We start from the raw sequence: 17269 nt of genomic DNA, 5'->3' as shown, positions 1-17269 counted from the left end.
CATAGTAAAACAACAACAGTTTTTTTTGGTTTCCTACCAATCGAATTCTCCGAAAGTCGGTACCCGTACCTTACTTTGGTACCTAAAAGAACCACTTCATTTCTTGAAATAAAAATTTAAAATAAGCTTCTATAGTATTAAGGTGTCAAATAGGCATTTAAAAAAAATAGTTTTAACAGGGGAGGGTGAGACCTAAGAAACGATACGGGAAAGGGAAATTTAGACATTTTTTAAAAAAAATTAATTTTCAATAGGGGGGGGTAACATTTAAGAGAGGGAATTTAGACATTTTTAAAAAAATAATTTCCAATAGGGAAGGGTGAGATTCAAAAAGCGATAACGAAAAAAGGAATTTTGAACTAGTGATCTTTGGGGAAAATAAGAAAATTTCCCCCTCCTTCTTGTTATATATGACACTTAATGGTGACTATGATATGAATTATGAAACACTAAATTCAACAGCTAAATAAGAAGACTTCGACAAAAGTGAAAATACTTTTCCCTGATTAAAATGGTTTCCCTACAATTTATCAACACATTTCTTTTAATCAGTTTGGAATGAAAGAGAAGCATGTAGAACATACATCTCGTCTGCAACATTTTTGCTTATGTCCTATACTGATCATCTCTGAGCTGCCAATGAAAAGTTCAACTGCCATGGAGTATTTGTGGGTCTGAAAGATCACAGGTTGATTCTGTCTTGGGCTCTAGTCCAATGGCCACCAGCTGCCTGGTTGGCTACGGTTCAAGATGCCCTCACAGGGTGCATCACAGAGGAGCATCTATGGAGTCTTACAGGAATAGTAAGGGATTTATAGGATGCATCCAAGGCTGCAATAGCTGGTGTGGACGCCAGGAATCGAATCCTAATGTTCTTGCTGGGAGCATTAGTAGGTGTGCCAGATATTAAGGACCAATTTAGAGATGGAAGGGAAAATTATAAGCAGACAGAAGCCTGCACTTGTAATACTGCACCTCTTGTTTGGAGTTTCTGCTAAATTGCATGCATTAGAACAGAATAGTAGCCACGTTTTTTTATCCTTCATTAACTGCTTCAAGCCAGAGACCATGTACAGTAGTGGAGTCAAAGAATCTGCTTTTCTTTGTAGACTCGAAACAAAACCAAATAGCAAAGAATAAGAGAGTGATAAATCCTTGTGCGCAAATTTGGTGTTCAGTATCCTTGTATTTTCCTCCAACTTCATTTGAAGACGATTAAACTTTTCTATACGAAGGGTTCCTTCAATATCCTTGTATTGAGCGAGATCTAGGTATTCTGTAATCTTTTACCACTGGTCAACAATCCCTAGGCATTGGAGCGATCTCAGAAATTTGATCAAGCATTAACTTAAGAAGCCCTTTCACCAGCTTTTGGAAAGGCCAAGTAACCAGAAACCTATCAAAGATTACTGGATCATTAGCAACCAGACAACTGTCAACGTTCATGGCAGAATTTCTTTATATATTGATGCATCAAAGCAAGATACATCATCAATACATCAAGCAATGAACTAAAATATAACATGAACGTATTTCTACAAACAGGAGTGCAAAAATCCATTAATCCACTAACTAATGATCTCATTCCAAAAGGAAAAACCTCTGATGAAAAAGCATTAACTGCCTAAGTCTCTGCAATCTACTCTCCCTGAATCCAAATCTGCATCAACTCAAATTCTATTCATCTTCCAGGAGATTACAGCTTTAACACAAGCTCAGCTACAAATGAAACTTCTGTTTGCCAAAAGATCTGAATCACAATCAGTGCCTTCGGAAATTTCAGACAATAACTATGCTAGGCACCTACAGAACAGAGAACATAACCTTCAAGTGCGTGCTTCTGTGTCTCAGAGACAGAGAGAGAGATATTGAAGCAGAAAAAATGAAAACAAGCAAGCCTTGAAGAATCACTTAAGATTACTGAGAGGAATCAGTCTTTGGAGCAGGATGATGACTAATAACCATGGTTCACCGTCGCGGTTGCGGTCGCATTGCTATCGCAGTTGTTCCACATCCATCACGATATATCAGTCATATATCGGGTGATACACATATTATAGCATATAAAAGTTTTCAAAAAATCTGACAAAATTCCTAAAAATAGAAAATAACATAACAAGCACAATTATCAAATTAGATTTGATGAATATCCATATTATCATATATATATATACAAACTAATATTGAGATAAAGTGATGCTACTTTAGCCATGGCCTTGTAGCATTAAAAGTATTAATTATAGTAGCAAAAGCACTTTGTAACCAATTATCATTAACAAGTTAGTATTAAATAAAGTACCAAATATAGAGCTTAAGATGAATCCAGTTAATAAGGATGAAATTGATAGTAGGAAAAAGTGATCATAAAAAATATACCTACGTTGTAATATAGTTGAAGGAAATTTTGGGGCAGATTCAAAATTTTAAAAAGATTGAGGAGCAACTTATAACTTTTTCTTTTCTTTTCTTTTCTTCTTCCTCAACGTCACTCCTCATGCTACTACCATTGCTGTTGCTTGTATTTGTTTCCTCCATAACCACCGCCAACCACCACAAAGGCTGGTGGTATCTTCCCTTTTATTCTTTTTTTTACTCTCTCTCTCTTTCACATGAACCCACATTAACTCTCACAATAGAACTACTCTTCTCTCATTTCTTCATCTCTCTGTTAGCTGCAGTTTTTGTCCCTCTACAGCCAAAAAATTTTTTGGTTCCATTTCCGATGCAACTCAATTCGACTTGCCAATTTCTCAACGATACACATCAGAACCGTTACAACTCCAGTCTAGTATTGACTATTGAATAGCCTGATTATGTATTCCTGCTATAGCTAAATCAAACTGCCAGTCACTCAAAACTTGACGTAAACCAAATTAGATACATATGAAAGTGGAAAAGGATTAAATTTTCCCAAATTTCTGAACCTAGTAACTTGATACTATAGTGGACCATCGTTCAAAGACTCTGGCCAAGTTCAAGTCATTATCGGAACTTCAGCTTCTGTCTCGCAATATCACGGAGATGGTAGATCCGGTGGAAACTCATTAAGACTCAAAAGATTTGGGCTGAGTTGACTCCAGGACTCAAAAAGAGCGACCGAGTCTACTGAGTCAACCCTTATTGACACATCAGATATCGATGAACCAAGGATTTCACCATGATTTTCAGATACTTTTAGGGTATAAACAAAAAAAAAAAATCTCCCGTTTCCTATTTATGAGAAATTGTGATGCAAAGGTCAGTGGAGGTCTGCAATCTTTGATATAGGAATTACAGAATTTGCAAAGAAGTAATTCGAGGATCAAAGAAGAAAATGATCATGAATTATTATTGAATGAGAGAGAGATTACATGGGAATGATGAAATTGTAGATTTTACAAATGAATCCGAACTCTTCTCATTTGGTTCCCAGCTTCATGTTTTATAAGCTAGCTAAGTAGGTGGCTTAAGTCGGTTAACTAACTAACTAAATGATGATTTCAGTTGACGTCACAAATTCTCAAGTACCAATTGGCTAACTAACAACAACTAACTTCAGCTGCAATTGCTATATCATGCATACAAAATGAATAACCAATCCTATTAATGAAATCTGGTTTATTGGCATGTGCATCAATACCCTCCCCTCAAATGGTCCTTGTCCTCAAGGACTGAAATTGGGAAATTGTAGCTGTAAATCTTGCAAGTATTCCCAAGTAGCATCCTTTGGAAAACTATTACTCCATTGGACTAAGACTTGAGTACCAGCAACCCTTCCATGCTTGACCAAATGCCTATCTAGTACAACAATTGGTTCCAACATTAACTGATCCTGGTGTGTGACCCCAGCAGGAATATGAGCTTGAATGGATCTTGCACCTACCTACTTTTTTAGTACTATGTTTATCAGCTAATTGTTTCATTTTGTGCTGAGCTTTGGTCAAATTATGCCTCAGAGAATGAATGACTCGTGCCCTTGCATGGAAGCTTCTGTCAACAGATTCAACTGATGTGGCCTCTAGCAAGTAAGGAATATGAAGAGGAGGAGATTGTCCATAGGCTATCTCATAAGGAGTGAACTTAGCAGATGAATGGTAATTTGTGTTATACCAATACTCTGCTAATGGCAGCCATAAACTCCAGTCTTTAGGATGATCACTAGTCATACACCTCAAGTAGTTCTCCAAACATCTGTTAACTACTTCTGTCCGGTCATCACTTTGGGGACGGTAAGAAGTGGACATGTTGTAATCTGAAGAGCTCCTACCAGAATGAGCTCAAAAAAGTAGGGTCCTTATCATTCACAATGGTCTAAGGTAGACCATGTAGTCTGTAAATCTGGTCCATGAATAGTTGGGCAACTGAGATTGCTATGTAAGGATGAGTTGCAGCTATAAAGTGAGCATATTTGCTGAGCCTATCGACCACTACTAGGATCACTTTCTTGCCATGTGAGAGTGGTAATCCTTCAATAAAATCCATAGAAATGCCAGCCCAAATTTTGTGAGGTATAGGTAATGGTTGCAACAATCCAAGGTAAGCTACATTATCTAACTTATGTCTCTGACAGGTGTCGCATGATGCTACATACTGAGCCACATCCTTGAATATGAACTGCCAATACAAAACCTGTTTAAGTGTTCTGTAAGTCACCTCCACACTAGAATGTCCTCCCTGTGAGCCAGAATGCCACAAAGCAATCAATTTGTCCCTTAAAGTCTGATTATTGCCAACCACCTATTTACCCTTTCTTTTTAACAATCCTTGCTACCACGAATAATTGTTGGAATGTTGACTACTGCTAGTTAACTTTTGAATCAATTACTAAATTTGTGCATCCTACTGCCAACTTTGTTGTGTATCTTTGATTAAGGAAATTGTGATGGTGACTAGAGTACATATTGAACTACCTTCCTGTGGTCGTCTGGATAATGCATCTGCCATAATATTATCACAACCCTTCTTATATTGTACCTCATAATCAAATCCCATTAGCTTGGCTACCCATTTCTACTATAATGATGTGTGCACTCTTTGCTTAATTATACACTTCAGACTCTGATGATCAGTTTAATGATAAAATGCCTTCCCATCAAATAAGCTCTCCATTTCAAAACTGCAGTTACTATAGCCAGCATTTCTTTTTCATATACAGATAGAGCCTAATGCTTGGGGCCCAATGCTTTATTGAAGAAGGCTAGAGGTCGCCTTCTCTGCATCAATACTACCTCAATCCCATTTCCAGAAGCATCAGTTTCCACAATGAACTCCTCAGTAAATTCTGGTAAAACTAGGATAGGGGTACTGCTCATGGATTCTTGTAACCTCCTAAAAGCCTTGGTAGCCATATCATGCCACTAGAATTGAATTTTCTTAAGCAAATCTGTCAAAGCTTTTGCAATTTTCCCATAGTCTTGTATGAATCTCCTATAGTACCCTGTGAGTCCCAAGAATCCTTTTAGCTCCTTGACTGTCTGAGGTATTGGGCACTTCACTATTGCAGAAGTCTTCTGAGGATCTACCTAAACTCCTTCAACATTAATAACATGCTCCAAATAATCAATTTGCTACTAAGCAAATGCATACTTACTTTTCTTTGCCTTCAATGTATGCTACCTCAACAGTTCAAACACAATCTTAATGTGTTGCAAATGCTCCTTCCAACCACAATTGTAATCAAAATATCATCAAAGAAAACCAAAATGAATTTCCTTAAAAATGGTCTAAAGATGTCATCATTAGACTCTAAAAGGTCGAAGGGGCATTAGTTAGCCCAAAGGGCATAACTAGAAACTCATAGTGGCCATCATGAGTTCTGAAAGCTGTTTTTCTCCATAACTTCCCCCTTCATTCTGATCGAGTGATATCTAGACCTCAAGTCCAACTTGGTAAAGAACCTTGCCCTAAATAATTCATCCAATAGTTCTTCTATTAAGAAAATAGAGATATTATTCTTTACAGTGGCATTATTCAGTTGTTAGTAGTCAACACGCATCCTTTAAGACCCATCTTTCTTTTTCACTGAAACTACTGGAGAAGAAAAAGGACTAGAACTAGCCTTGATGATACCACTTACAAGCATTTTAGCTACCAATTTTCAATCTCACCTTTCTGAAAAAAGGTACCTATAGGGTCCTACATTAATAGGTTCAATCCCTTCCTTTAGAACAATTTTGTGGTCATGCAATCTTTCTGGGGGTAAACTAGTATATTCTTGAAACAAACCATATTCACCCAGCAATTGTTTTTCTAGTGAATTACTGACCCGTCCTCCACCCATGTCAGTAGAAATGGTACAAAGAGATAATGGTCCTGATTTAGGGTCCTGCACTACTCTAATAAGACAGATTTGTGCTTTTACAATCTGCTCAAATTTCTGAAGTATTGTCTGCATTTTCTTCTGTCTTACCAGCTGCAACCCTTGCTATTTCATTCCTCTCAAGACCATTTTATGGCCATTCTACATGAATTCCATCCTAAATTCACCAAAATTCAACTTCACATCACCAATGGTGGTCAACCATTGCATACCAAGAACTAACTCACATCCCCCTGCTGGTAATACCAACAGATCAGTTTTGAATTCTTGGCCCTACATTTTCCAGGTATACCCTAGACAAAGGTCTTGGGTAGTCAATTTATTCCCATCTACTGCCTCTACAATTAATGGTTCAACACTTTGTGTGATTAACCCCAACTTTTGTACTGCTTAGGGTGAATGAAGTTATGTGAACTGCTACAGTCTATGAAGATATTCAAATACTGTTTCCCTACATGCCCAGTGACCCTCATTGTTCTGAAATTAGGAATAGTCATGTTGGTCATGGCATTGAGAGAGATATGTGCTAGTTGCCCTTATCAACTGTGCCCTCTTCTTCTTCTGACTCATTTCCCTCCTTATCTAACATATCATCCCAAACTTCCAGCCTGTGAAATTGCTTGCTTTCACACCTATGCCTAGCTGTAAATCTCTCATCATACCAAAAACAAAGTCCTTTTTGTTCTTTTTTCATCCATTTATGCCCTGCTCAACCTCGTAAAGGGTTTTTTAACAACTAACTCCCTCTATCTCTCACTGCTAGGAAGTGCTGGAAAGGTAGGTAAAGGCAGTAGTGGCTTAGAGTTGTGACTAGATGGATTAGCGTGGAATTGTGAGGTACTAGTATGATCCGAATAATTCATGAAGGATTTTGATAACACCTTCCCCTTCTGATGCATTAACATCTTGGCTTCTTCAATCTTGGACAAGATTATAGCATGTTGTACATTCTTAGGCATAAACATCCTTATAGTCAATTGGATTTCTACCTTCAATCCACTCAAAATACAGTTTGTAGCGTAATCTATAGGAAGATCCACTCTATTGAGGAGTTCCTCAAACAGGTCATGATACTCCTATACCGATTGCTTCAAACTCTTAAGCTCTCCCATTGGATCATCATATAATGAATCTCCAAATCTTGAAGATAATTCCCTTTCATACTCTTCCCAAGCTGGAACCTCACTCATAAGTCTAGATTTCATGAAAATTTGGTGCCACTGAAGAGCTTTACCTTCCAAATTCATTGCAGCTTGATAGAACTTGGAGTCTCATCTACTTCAAAAAATTGCTCACTCTTGTATAGCCATCCCCTAAAGTCTTCCCCATTGAATTTCAGGAAATCAATCCATGACAGATGAGAGAGAACTTGATAACCTCTTCTACTACTGGTTGGAGTATCTGAATTATGAAGAGAGCCATTTTCCCCCCACCTGAACCTTCTGTGTGTGCAATTCGATCACCAGATTCCGTAATGCTGTCATTTCCCTTTCAAATTGCTCCTATTGTTCCTTCAACATAGTTTGGATGTGTTTCTCCATTTTCCCGACATCCTGAGACCTAGTGCCCTCTGCCATTGATGAACTGAGTTGACTTAACCTAGCTCCGATACCACTAATGCAGAGGTCAGTGGAGGTCCGCAATATTTGATCTAGGAATTACAGAATTTGTAGAGAAGTAATTCAAGGATCAAAGAAGAAGATGATCATGAATTATTATTGAATGAGAGAGAGATTACATGGAAATGATGAAATTGTAGATTTTACAAATGAATCCAAACTCTCCTCATCTGGTTCCTAGCTTCATTTTTTATAAGCTAGCTAAGTCAATGGTTTAAGTCAGTTAACTAACTAACTAAATGATGATTTCAGCTGACTTATCGCCTGCCTTCAACTGCCTTTCTATTGCACCTGCCTATTCTCCCTATTAGATAACTAACAAAAACTAACTTTATCTGCAATTGCTATATCACACATACAAAATAAATAACGAATCCTGTTACTGAAATCTAGTTTATTAATGTGAAGACCCAAAAATTCGTTTCCTATGTTTTGTGACTTTAACTTACTTGCCTTGAATTTATGGTTGATTTAATGGTTAAGGTATGTTTTTAACTCTATAACCTTATTTAACTTGGTACATATTTAATTTGATGCATGTTAAGTTTCATAGTGCATGATACTAGTGTAACTAACTAGTAAGATGTGTGCAATAAATTTGGAGGATTAGAAGGAATTTTGTACAAAAAGAATTATGTGATAAGAGGTGTTAAGAGTTAATTGGAGAAGAGTTAGTATAATGAATGAGAGACAAATGGATAGACATTAATTTTTGCTTTGCCACTTGTCAAGCATCCAAAAACCCTTGACCAAGACCAAGCTTTCTTCTTATCCAACCAAGTTTTCATTTCCTTCTTTCTTGCATAGCTTGGACGAAATATAAGAAAGGAAAGGGGAGAGAAAATACTTCATTTCTAGCCTTGATTTCTTGGTTGATCCATGAGAAATCCAATGATCAACCCTAATCGACCCCGATAGATCTTGAATGAAGCTTGGAGGGAAGCTCTTGGTAGAGTTTTTGGGGGAAAAAAAGTCTTGCATCTTCCTTAATTTGCTTGCCACCCTAGGGTTTGGAGGTAAAGAGGTGAACTTTGCTAGAACTTCTAGTTTTCTTCCTTTATTTGAAGTTAGCTGATGTATGAGGTAATAGAAGCTAAATGAATCATGTTTATGGAAGATTTCATGATTTTGTTAAGTGTTATTGAAATTTCCAACTTTGATGCAAGATCTAGATAGCTTAGTTGAGAACTTTATATATGAAAATTTTTGCTATATTTCCTTGCCTAAATCATGTACATTTGCCATGGAAATAAGGTTGGCTCAAGTTATAGAGTAATTGTCATGAACTTGTTAGCTTTGGTCTCATGAACTTGTTAGTTTGGGTATAACAGTGGAATAGTTTAGTGAAAGCTTTATATTTTAAGTATGATGGATTGGTTTTGCTAAAGGATATGTCATGTGACAATGCTTTATGCTAGCCATAATTTACTGTGTTTTGCCATGAGAATAAGGTTGAAAGTGGGAGTTTGATTAGACAAAGTTGGGGAATACCTTGCTGGAAATTTTACTTGGGTTAGCCGAAGGGCATGGCAAGAAATTGCAACTTTCTTGCTAGAATTTGTATGCTAATTTTGACATACGTTTGCTCAAGATACTTCCCAAGACTTTGATCTTCATATATATGTTAGTTTGAGCCAAAACAAAGGGGACGAGAGAAGGAAATGAGTTTTCTCCAACATGTTTCTTGCTTGAATTTGCTAGCTTTGCACCTCAAGGGTCTTGTCCCATTTTCTTTAAAATTTTGACTATAAGTGATGTCCTTGTGCTCTATATGTTGCTTGAGACATTGTGCTAGCATGCATGAGGTTTTTTTTCCTAGACTTGAACAAAAAAACTTTACACTTTTGGCAAGCTATTTGGGAATTAAACCTACAAATTACTTTGTTTGCTAAGTGAAGTTTCGATGCTCATAGTTTTGCATTTATACTGGCATGAAGTGGCTAGACTCTTGATGTATGATATGACTACAGGACTCAGGAATGACCAAGAAAAGGAGCCAGCGTTTGAAATGGAAAGATTGTGGTCAATTGGTGAGTGTTCCAATTGCATGTTCCATGTTACTTGCTGATCAAGTATGACTTGTTGCTAGAAATTACTAAGGATCCTGAATCGTTATTGCATAGGCGAATGTGTATTTTATCGCACTCGACCTAACTTGACTAAGCTCTTGATATCTTGTTTATATGTGAATGGATATGCATGTACAAGTAACTTGATATACATGTGACTTGTGGCTTGACTTGAAACACTTGACCTTGAAATACTTGAAATGTTTGACATACTTCACATGCTAAACTTATTTGACTTGGTCTTAGCTAGGTGAGTATTTACTTATTTGCACTTGACCTCCGTGAACTTGAATTACATGATCTTGCATACAGACTTGAATGTACATGTGCATGAATGTTGGTCGGCTGTATATCTTTTTGTAGCAGCTGAATTGGGCTCTTCACTAGCAACCTTATTCGAGATGTCCGGTAAGTTGGAAAGCCTTGGGTTACTCATGCGTATGTATGAATGTAGGTCAACAATGGCTGAACTAGGCCTTTCATTGGAACTCTTACTTGAGACCAGCCTTAGAGCGGTCGAGTAAGCTGGAAAATCTTGGGTAAAAGAAGAATTTCCTAACCTATTTACTAGTGACTTGAACTCGTGATTTACTTGAATACTGAAATGTTAGGTGATAGCTAACATCTCCAATCGTGACATGCTTGAGCGTTGGGTGATAGCCAATGACTCCACTCGTGAATACTTGAATACTTAAGGCTTCAAACTCAAATCATGAATACTTGAACACTTGGGGCTTTAAGCCCAACCCCATGGCTAGTTGATCGAATCGAGCCGGCAAGGGTTTGGTCGAAAAGATTGATGAACCATGGATACTTGTTTGACGTGCAAGCCCGATACAGAGGGGTGATCGTAGAAACCGAACTGGAGACAAGTAGTGATCTACGGATATTATAATTGGTTGACGGAGTGTTAACAGACCCTAGATAAGTTGCTGTGGAACTTGCTTCTAAGAACAAACTATATCATTTGACATGAATGTATTCTTTACTGTACATTGATATATGATCTATCTGGATATTACTTGCTTCTTGAAACATGTGAGCATGCCATAATGTGAATGTATATGTGAAATTATCTTTTGTTAGTGAAAATTATTAAAAATTTTAAATTATGTTAGTAAAAATCGATAACAATGGGTAGGTACAAAACCTTCCAGACATTTTTATTTTCATGAAACTTTTTAACAAATTTATTTTCAAAGGGTAAAAGTAATTTTCATAAAAGAAATTTGCAAATAACTATATTTGCGACTATTTGACACATATAAAATGCATCTTGATCAATAATATGAATTGTTTGTCCCATGCTTATATTACATGCAATAAGAACTTATATATTTCCTAATTATTTAAGATGCCATTATTTATCATTTTTGTTTAATATTAATCATTTTAGTAAAATATGGTGACATGCATATTGTTTTGATGGCATGGCTATCTTACTCATTTCTCCATCATTTAGAATATGACTTATGATTTTTACTAATTCATGTTTAACACCATAGTATACCAATCTAACCTTAATACAAATGTAAATTGAGCACTTTGAATTAGAAAATAAATTGTATATATAACACATTTTTATCCACACTATATTTAACTTGGAAAGATGAAATAATAGCCATTGGGATTTCAATTAGTACTAGTAGTATATATTTCGTGGGAAAATTATGGTGATTTTATTCTTCACTTAACATAGGTGCACACGAATCATATGAAATTACTGTATTTTAAGTCTTGGCACATAGAAGTTGTGAGAACCTCACCTCTCCTTAAGGCGTACCCAAGGGTTTGGCGGACTGTCTACTTAACTCTCGCCAGAACTCACTCACTCACTCGATCAACTCTCAAGATTACTCATTCAAGCCTCCAAAATAACATTTAAGTTCTACAATTCAACCAAAATGTAAACTTATTTACAACCCAAAAGCCAAACGTATGATACAATATCAAATGTCAAAATATATCCTATCAACCAAAAAGTATAAGTACAAGAGGGTTACACACTCTAGTTCACATTCAATTGCTTCGGACCTCCATTCCTGTAAGGAAAACAAAAATTAAAGGAATGAGCTAAAAGCCCAGTGAGATTCCTAAACAAGTAATTAGGTAGGAAACCATGGAAACATTACATTTAACAATTTGCATACTTTACATAGTAATATTCAGTCATTCAAAAAATAAACACTCAATCAATGGAAGGATACGTGCTCACTTGGAGCCATTCATTCAAGTCATTCATTCATTCATTCGCCAACCATTTTCCTTATCCCTCCGACATTAGAAAACATTTGCAAGTGAAAACTCCTTCAGTGATCTTGTCATTCATTCATTGATATCATTGCATTGAATTCACTGGCCAGGTCTCCACCAGACTTTGTGGTAATACTCGAGTATACCAAACATTGTCCCAGGGTCACCAATCGCCCGACCAAGTCCACTTCTGGCTTGAGTCGACTGGCAACAAAGGGCAAGGGCCCAATTCAGCCAAAAGGCTTACATCACACTTCTCGTGAATGCACAAAGTAAAGTTCAACTGCATTAACCCACTTGAAAATATCTCAACGTTCACTTAGGTCGAGTTGTAATAACGGGAAAAGTTAAAATTAGGAGAGAAGTGCTGACCGAACTTTTTGGAAGAATTGTTTGCATGATTTGTCGATTTAAAGACTTGGATTTGAGCAAGGCAATGATATTGATGGATGATCTTCTGAGCGTTGGAGGATGAACCGTAAATTAAATTTATCCAACCTACTTGATCGAATGTTTACTTGGCATTATGACCTCGCATTGACTTATCATTGCGTGCTTGCATGTGAGTCGATACATGATTTGCTTCAATGAGTTCTGGGAAAGTTTGTGCTGGACACCAACGTCTCCACTCTCGTTTATGGTTCATGTGCATGTTTATCTAGAGCTCAAAAAGGGCTCACCTCTCTGTTAATGTAAATGATCTATTGAGTTGGTGTTCAAGTGCTATATTTCACTGGGCTACGAGAGCAAAAGACGTTACATTTGATTCTCGTTATGACATCATTGGAAATACATTACTGGCAAGTATTTTGATGACTGCTTTTACTGGTTACTCGCTGAGCTTCTAGCTCACCCCAAAAATGTTTTTATTCCCCTCCACCAGGGCTCAAGGCGAAGGAAGGGCTTGTAGACTTAATTCACGTGACTGGATTCTTATTTGGAATTGTTTCCGCTTCGCTTATGACATGTAATTATTGGAGAATTTGATGTATATTGGAGATTTATATTGTAATATGTGAGTTTTATCTTGTAATCTGTTTGAGGAATGTTGTGAATGACTGAGTCCCGGCGAGAGCTGGGCAAGCGGCCCGCCGAACCCTCTGGTTCGCCTTAGGGGCAGGTGGGGCTGTCACAATTTAGCTATTTTCCAAAACATGAAAGTTTTAGTACACTGTCTTAGCTTTTAAACGCCTCAAAGAACGCCTTAAACGGACTTTGGTAGCCTGAGATATGGCCATTTAAATGTAGTATGGTTATTTAGCCGATTAGTTGGAACCTGGTTCTGTGAACTGGGAATTTGATTAGGTTACACTGGAAATTTAATCAAGTGATCTTCATGAAAGTTGTAGGGCTTCATCTTAGCTTCGAAATGGTATAAGTTACACACCAATCCGATAAACGTAGCCTCGGATGTGTCCTTTCCGCAAAACCCTATCAAATCTGTCTTTTGTAAACTTCGTTTCCGCATTTGTTATTAGTTGATTTATGTCCTTGTATTGTCTTGAGCCTATGGAACGGCTATTGAAATGCATTTGTGTTGTGTATAAACTTGGGCTTGAATGAGAAAAATAATGAAGCCAAAATGACTGGAAAATTAGGTAAATACAAAGGGCGTGCTGCCCAAATTTTCGCTCGAGAGCTAAGTTTCTATTTGAATTTGTATATTTTCGTTTGGCAAATACTATGACCGTTTTACCATTCCAAAACATGATACCTCTTCGATTTGAAACGCCAAATGTTTACTTACTCCGTACCCAAAATATAGAAGTATGAGTTACGGTTTTATCGGCCACAAGTGAACTACTTTCAAGTACGGTTTTAAGAGTCCTCCTTTTCCATATGATTTTCATCAAAACCCTTGTTATATAACCTCTACTTGAATATATAGTGACTTTTAGTCATACAAACGATTCTTTACGATTCCGAAAGAATATTTTCTTAGCCTATCAATTTGTTTTTTGATTTGTCGTTGGTCAAATGTTTTCCGTTGGAATTCTATAAGCCTTTTGAGCTTGGTTTTGCGATTGATTTTGAAACCCTAGTTATTTTCATCCTTGGGTCCAAACAACCCTCTTTTTACTTGAAAGTCATCTTTACACGTTTTACTCCTAATTAGTCGGGTTTCCTCGTTTCCCCTTAAATGTTTTGCTCGATAAACTGTAATATGTTCTCTTGTTCAATCTTAGGTTTCATTGGTGACTAAGGGTAATATCCAGAAGGATATTTTGCACGTTATTTTGCATAACTAGGTGAGTGTTCCTTGTTTGTTATATTTCCTTGACTTATTGGCTTGTTATTATTGATTGATAATGTGTTAAGTGCTTTCAATGATTGTTAAAACGAGTTTTCTAGGTGAGTGTGTACTTTATCGCACTTGACCTAAACAAATGTGAAGTTTTCAATGATTAATGATTAAATGCTAGTTGCGTATGAATGTAAGCCGTTTGGCTGAACTGGGCCCTGCCCTTCGTTACCGATCGACTCGAGCCAGAAGCGGACTCGGTCGGGCGATATGGTGACCCTGGGTGTGAACGTTTGGTATACTCGAGTATTACCTTGAAGTCTGGTGGAGCCCGGCCAATGTCTGGGAAGGGGGTGAATGAAATGAACGAACGAACGAGGGTTTTACTTACAAAAATGCATTTTCAAGTGAATGGAGGAATAAGGGGAAATGTCAGGAGAACGAACGAACGAACGAACGAATGAACAAATGGCTCCTTGTGAGCCTGTATCCTTTTAATGTATGTGTTATTATCGCTTTCCATTGTAACTGTTACTTGAATTATTGAAATTTTATATTTAATGTTTTGGATAGATTGCTGCTTATGTGTTTGGAACCTCACTGAGCTTTTAGCTCATCCCTTTAGTTTTGTTTTCCTTAATAGGGGAAGGCGAGCAAGGACGAGAGCTCTGTATAGACTAGCTTGGTCTAGTTCTTTGGTTTTGTAATGGTTCTCGCCCTAGTGCTTGGTACGGGTTGGTTGTATGGTGAATTGAGAACCTTTGTATATTCGACGGTTGTACTTCCTTCTGAGATAACAATGTATATAATTTTGTTTTAAGTTTTGGATCCTTGTTTTGCTCTTTCTTGTGGTTTTATTTCTGATTTGCTTGAGTGAACGACTGAGTCCCGGCGAGAGCTGGGCAGGCGGTCCGCCGAACCCTTTGGTTCGCCTTAGGGGGAGGTGGGGCTGTCACAGTGTGTCTTGTTGGTACCTCACGAGCGTATGCTCACCCTCGTTACTTTGTTTTCCTTACAGGGATATGAATAACTTTTGGGAGACTATATTGTTTTGAAGCACGAGTTGAGCTAGTTTTCATATAGTTTGAATATATTCTTTTGTAAAACTCCTCGATGGTTGGAAAAACCCTAAATGTACTTTGATCTAAATATCTTCCTTTTGATTTGTAAATTACAAACGTACGTGTATAACACTGTTAAACCCTGTTCATGTATCCTATTTGGTTTGGAAATGTTTCTCCGAGGTATATGGTGATATCTACATTTGATTGGATTCTGGTTGGATAGTGACGTGGCAATTACTATTCATTTGCGATTTCAATTTTCGTTTCCCGTTTTGCGGTTTTTAAATCGCTTAACCGCGCTATTATTTTATGGATCATTTTAGCTTATATATGACCGTCTTAGTAGTCCTGGCGAGAGTTGGGCAGGCAGTCCGCTAACCCCTTTGGTACGCCCTAGGGGAAGGTGGGGCTGTCACAGTTGCTCTATGACTTCAAAACTATGCTATGGGTGTACACAGCTGCAACTATTTCTGTGTCTCCTTTATTATTTTCATTTTTGCATGATTAAAGTGTCAATTTTAAAACTTCGCCAATGTGTACTCATTTTACGTCATGCTTTTATAAATGTTAAATTTATGAGCAGCCAAAGAAGTGAAAAGGGACCGAGGGTGAGGGGTTAAGTAACCCAAGCTTAAGAGGAGGTTTAGGGAATGGCAACTGGGCCGAACCAAAAGCCTAGAAATGAAGGAAAACAATCACGTAACTACTGCTACTGACCATATGATTGCTGTCCTAGCACGATTAGCTGAGCACTAAACCTCTAAACTAATCAATCAACCTAAGAACCAATAGAGGCGTGAGGATAGAGCGATTCTTGAAGTTCGTCTATCTAAGTTTCACGGAGAATCTAACCTCGAAATAGTAAGTTTGATTTGAAAGGATACAATAAGGCACTAGTGAGAGCAAGAGGTTATGATTTCTTTCGAACAACTTTGTAGATAAGTATTGGAGAGTGAACTAAGACATGGAATTTTTATATTAAGGCCGTATCTTGTTGTGTTTGTAAGTAATGATAGTAATCTTGTGGAGACTTGAGAGCTCACCCGTATTAAGCAGAGAATAGTTAAGATTTATATTCCGGGGTAACATATAAGCAAAAGAATGAAAGAGTAATATGGCTCAAGCTTTCATTATGAATAGCTACTTATTTTGATCCTTTGATTTGCCCGGCAGGCTAGCATTTGACTTAAGCCAACTGGTAAGATGACAACTTTGGAAGAAATGCGTAAGGAAATGGACATTCTTCGAAATGAGGTAGAATTTCAAAGAAAATTCGCTGACTACTGGGAAGGACGATGGAAACAAGAATATGCAGAGAAAACTGAGTTGCTATGCAAGAACGTAGAACTGGAGAAGAAATACAAAGGAAAACCTCAAACTGGTCAAGCCGTTACTTCTCACGCAAATTATGGATACTATGGCAAGATTAACCACACTGAGGCCAAGTGCTGGGTAAAGTAAGGAAAGTGTCTGAGGTGGTAGTACCAAGCATAAACTTTCGAATTGCCCTGGTACCTCTAAAAAGAGGAGATACTCAGCGGCCAGCTAGATCCGCCACCAAGCAATTGAGTGCAGAAGGGGGTCTAAGCGCTGGAAGTTTTACGAGTGGGGGTGGTTAACACCACTCGAGGGATAGAGGTTGTAGTTTTACCCTAGACTAGACTGGCACTCTTGGAGATTTAATCTTTTGTATAAGGGAAAATCTTTTGTTATTTTGTATCTTG

The sequence above is a fragment of the Coffea eugenioides genome, chromosome 5 (assembly GCF_003713205.1).
Source record: "Coffea eugenioides isolate CCC68of chromosome 5, Ceug_1.0, whole genome shotgun sequence".
NCBI lineage: Eukaryota > Viridiplantae > Streptophyta > Magnoliopsida > Gentianales > Rubiaceae > Coffea > Coffea eugenioides.
The sequence above is the reverse complement of the archived record's forward strand: the minus strand, read 5'-3'. Positions refer to the sequence as shown.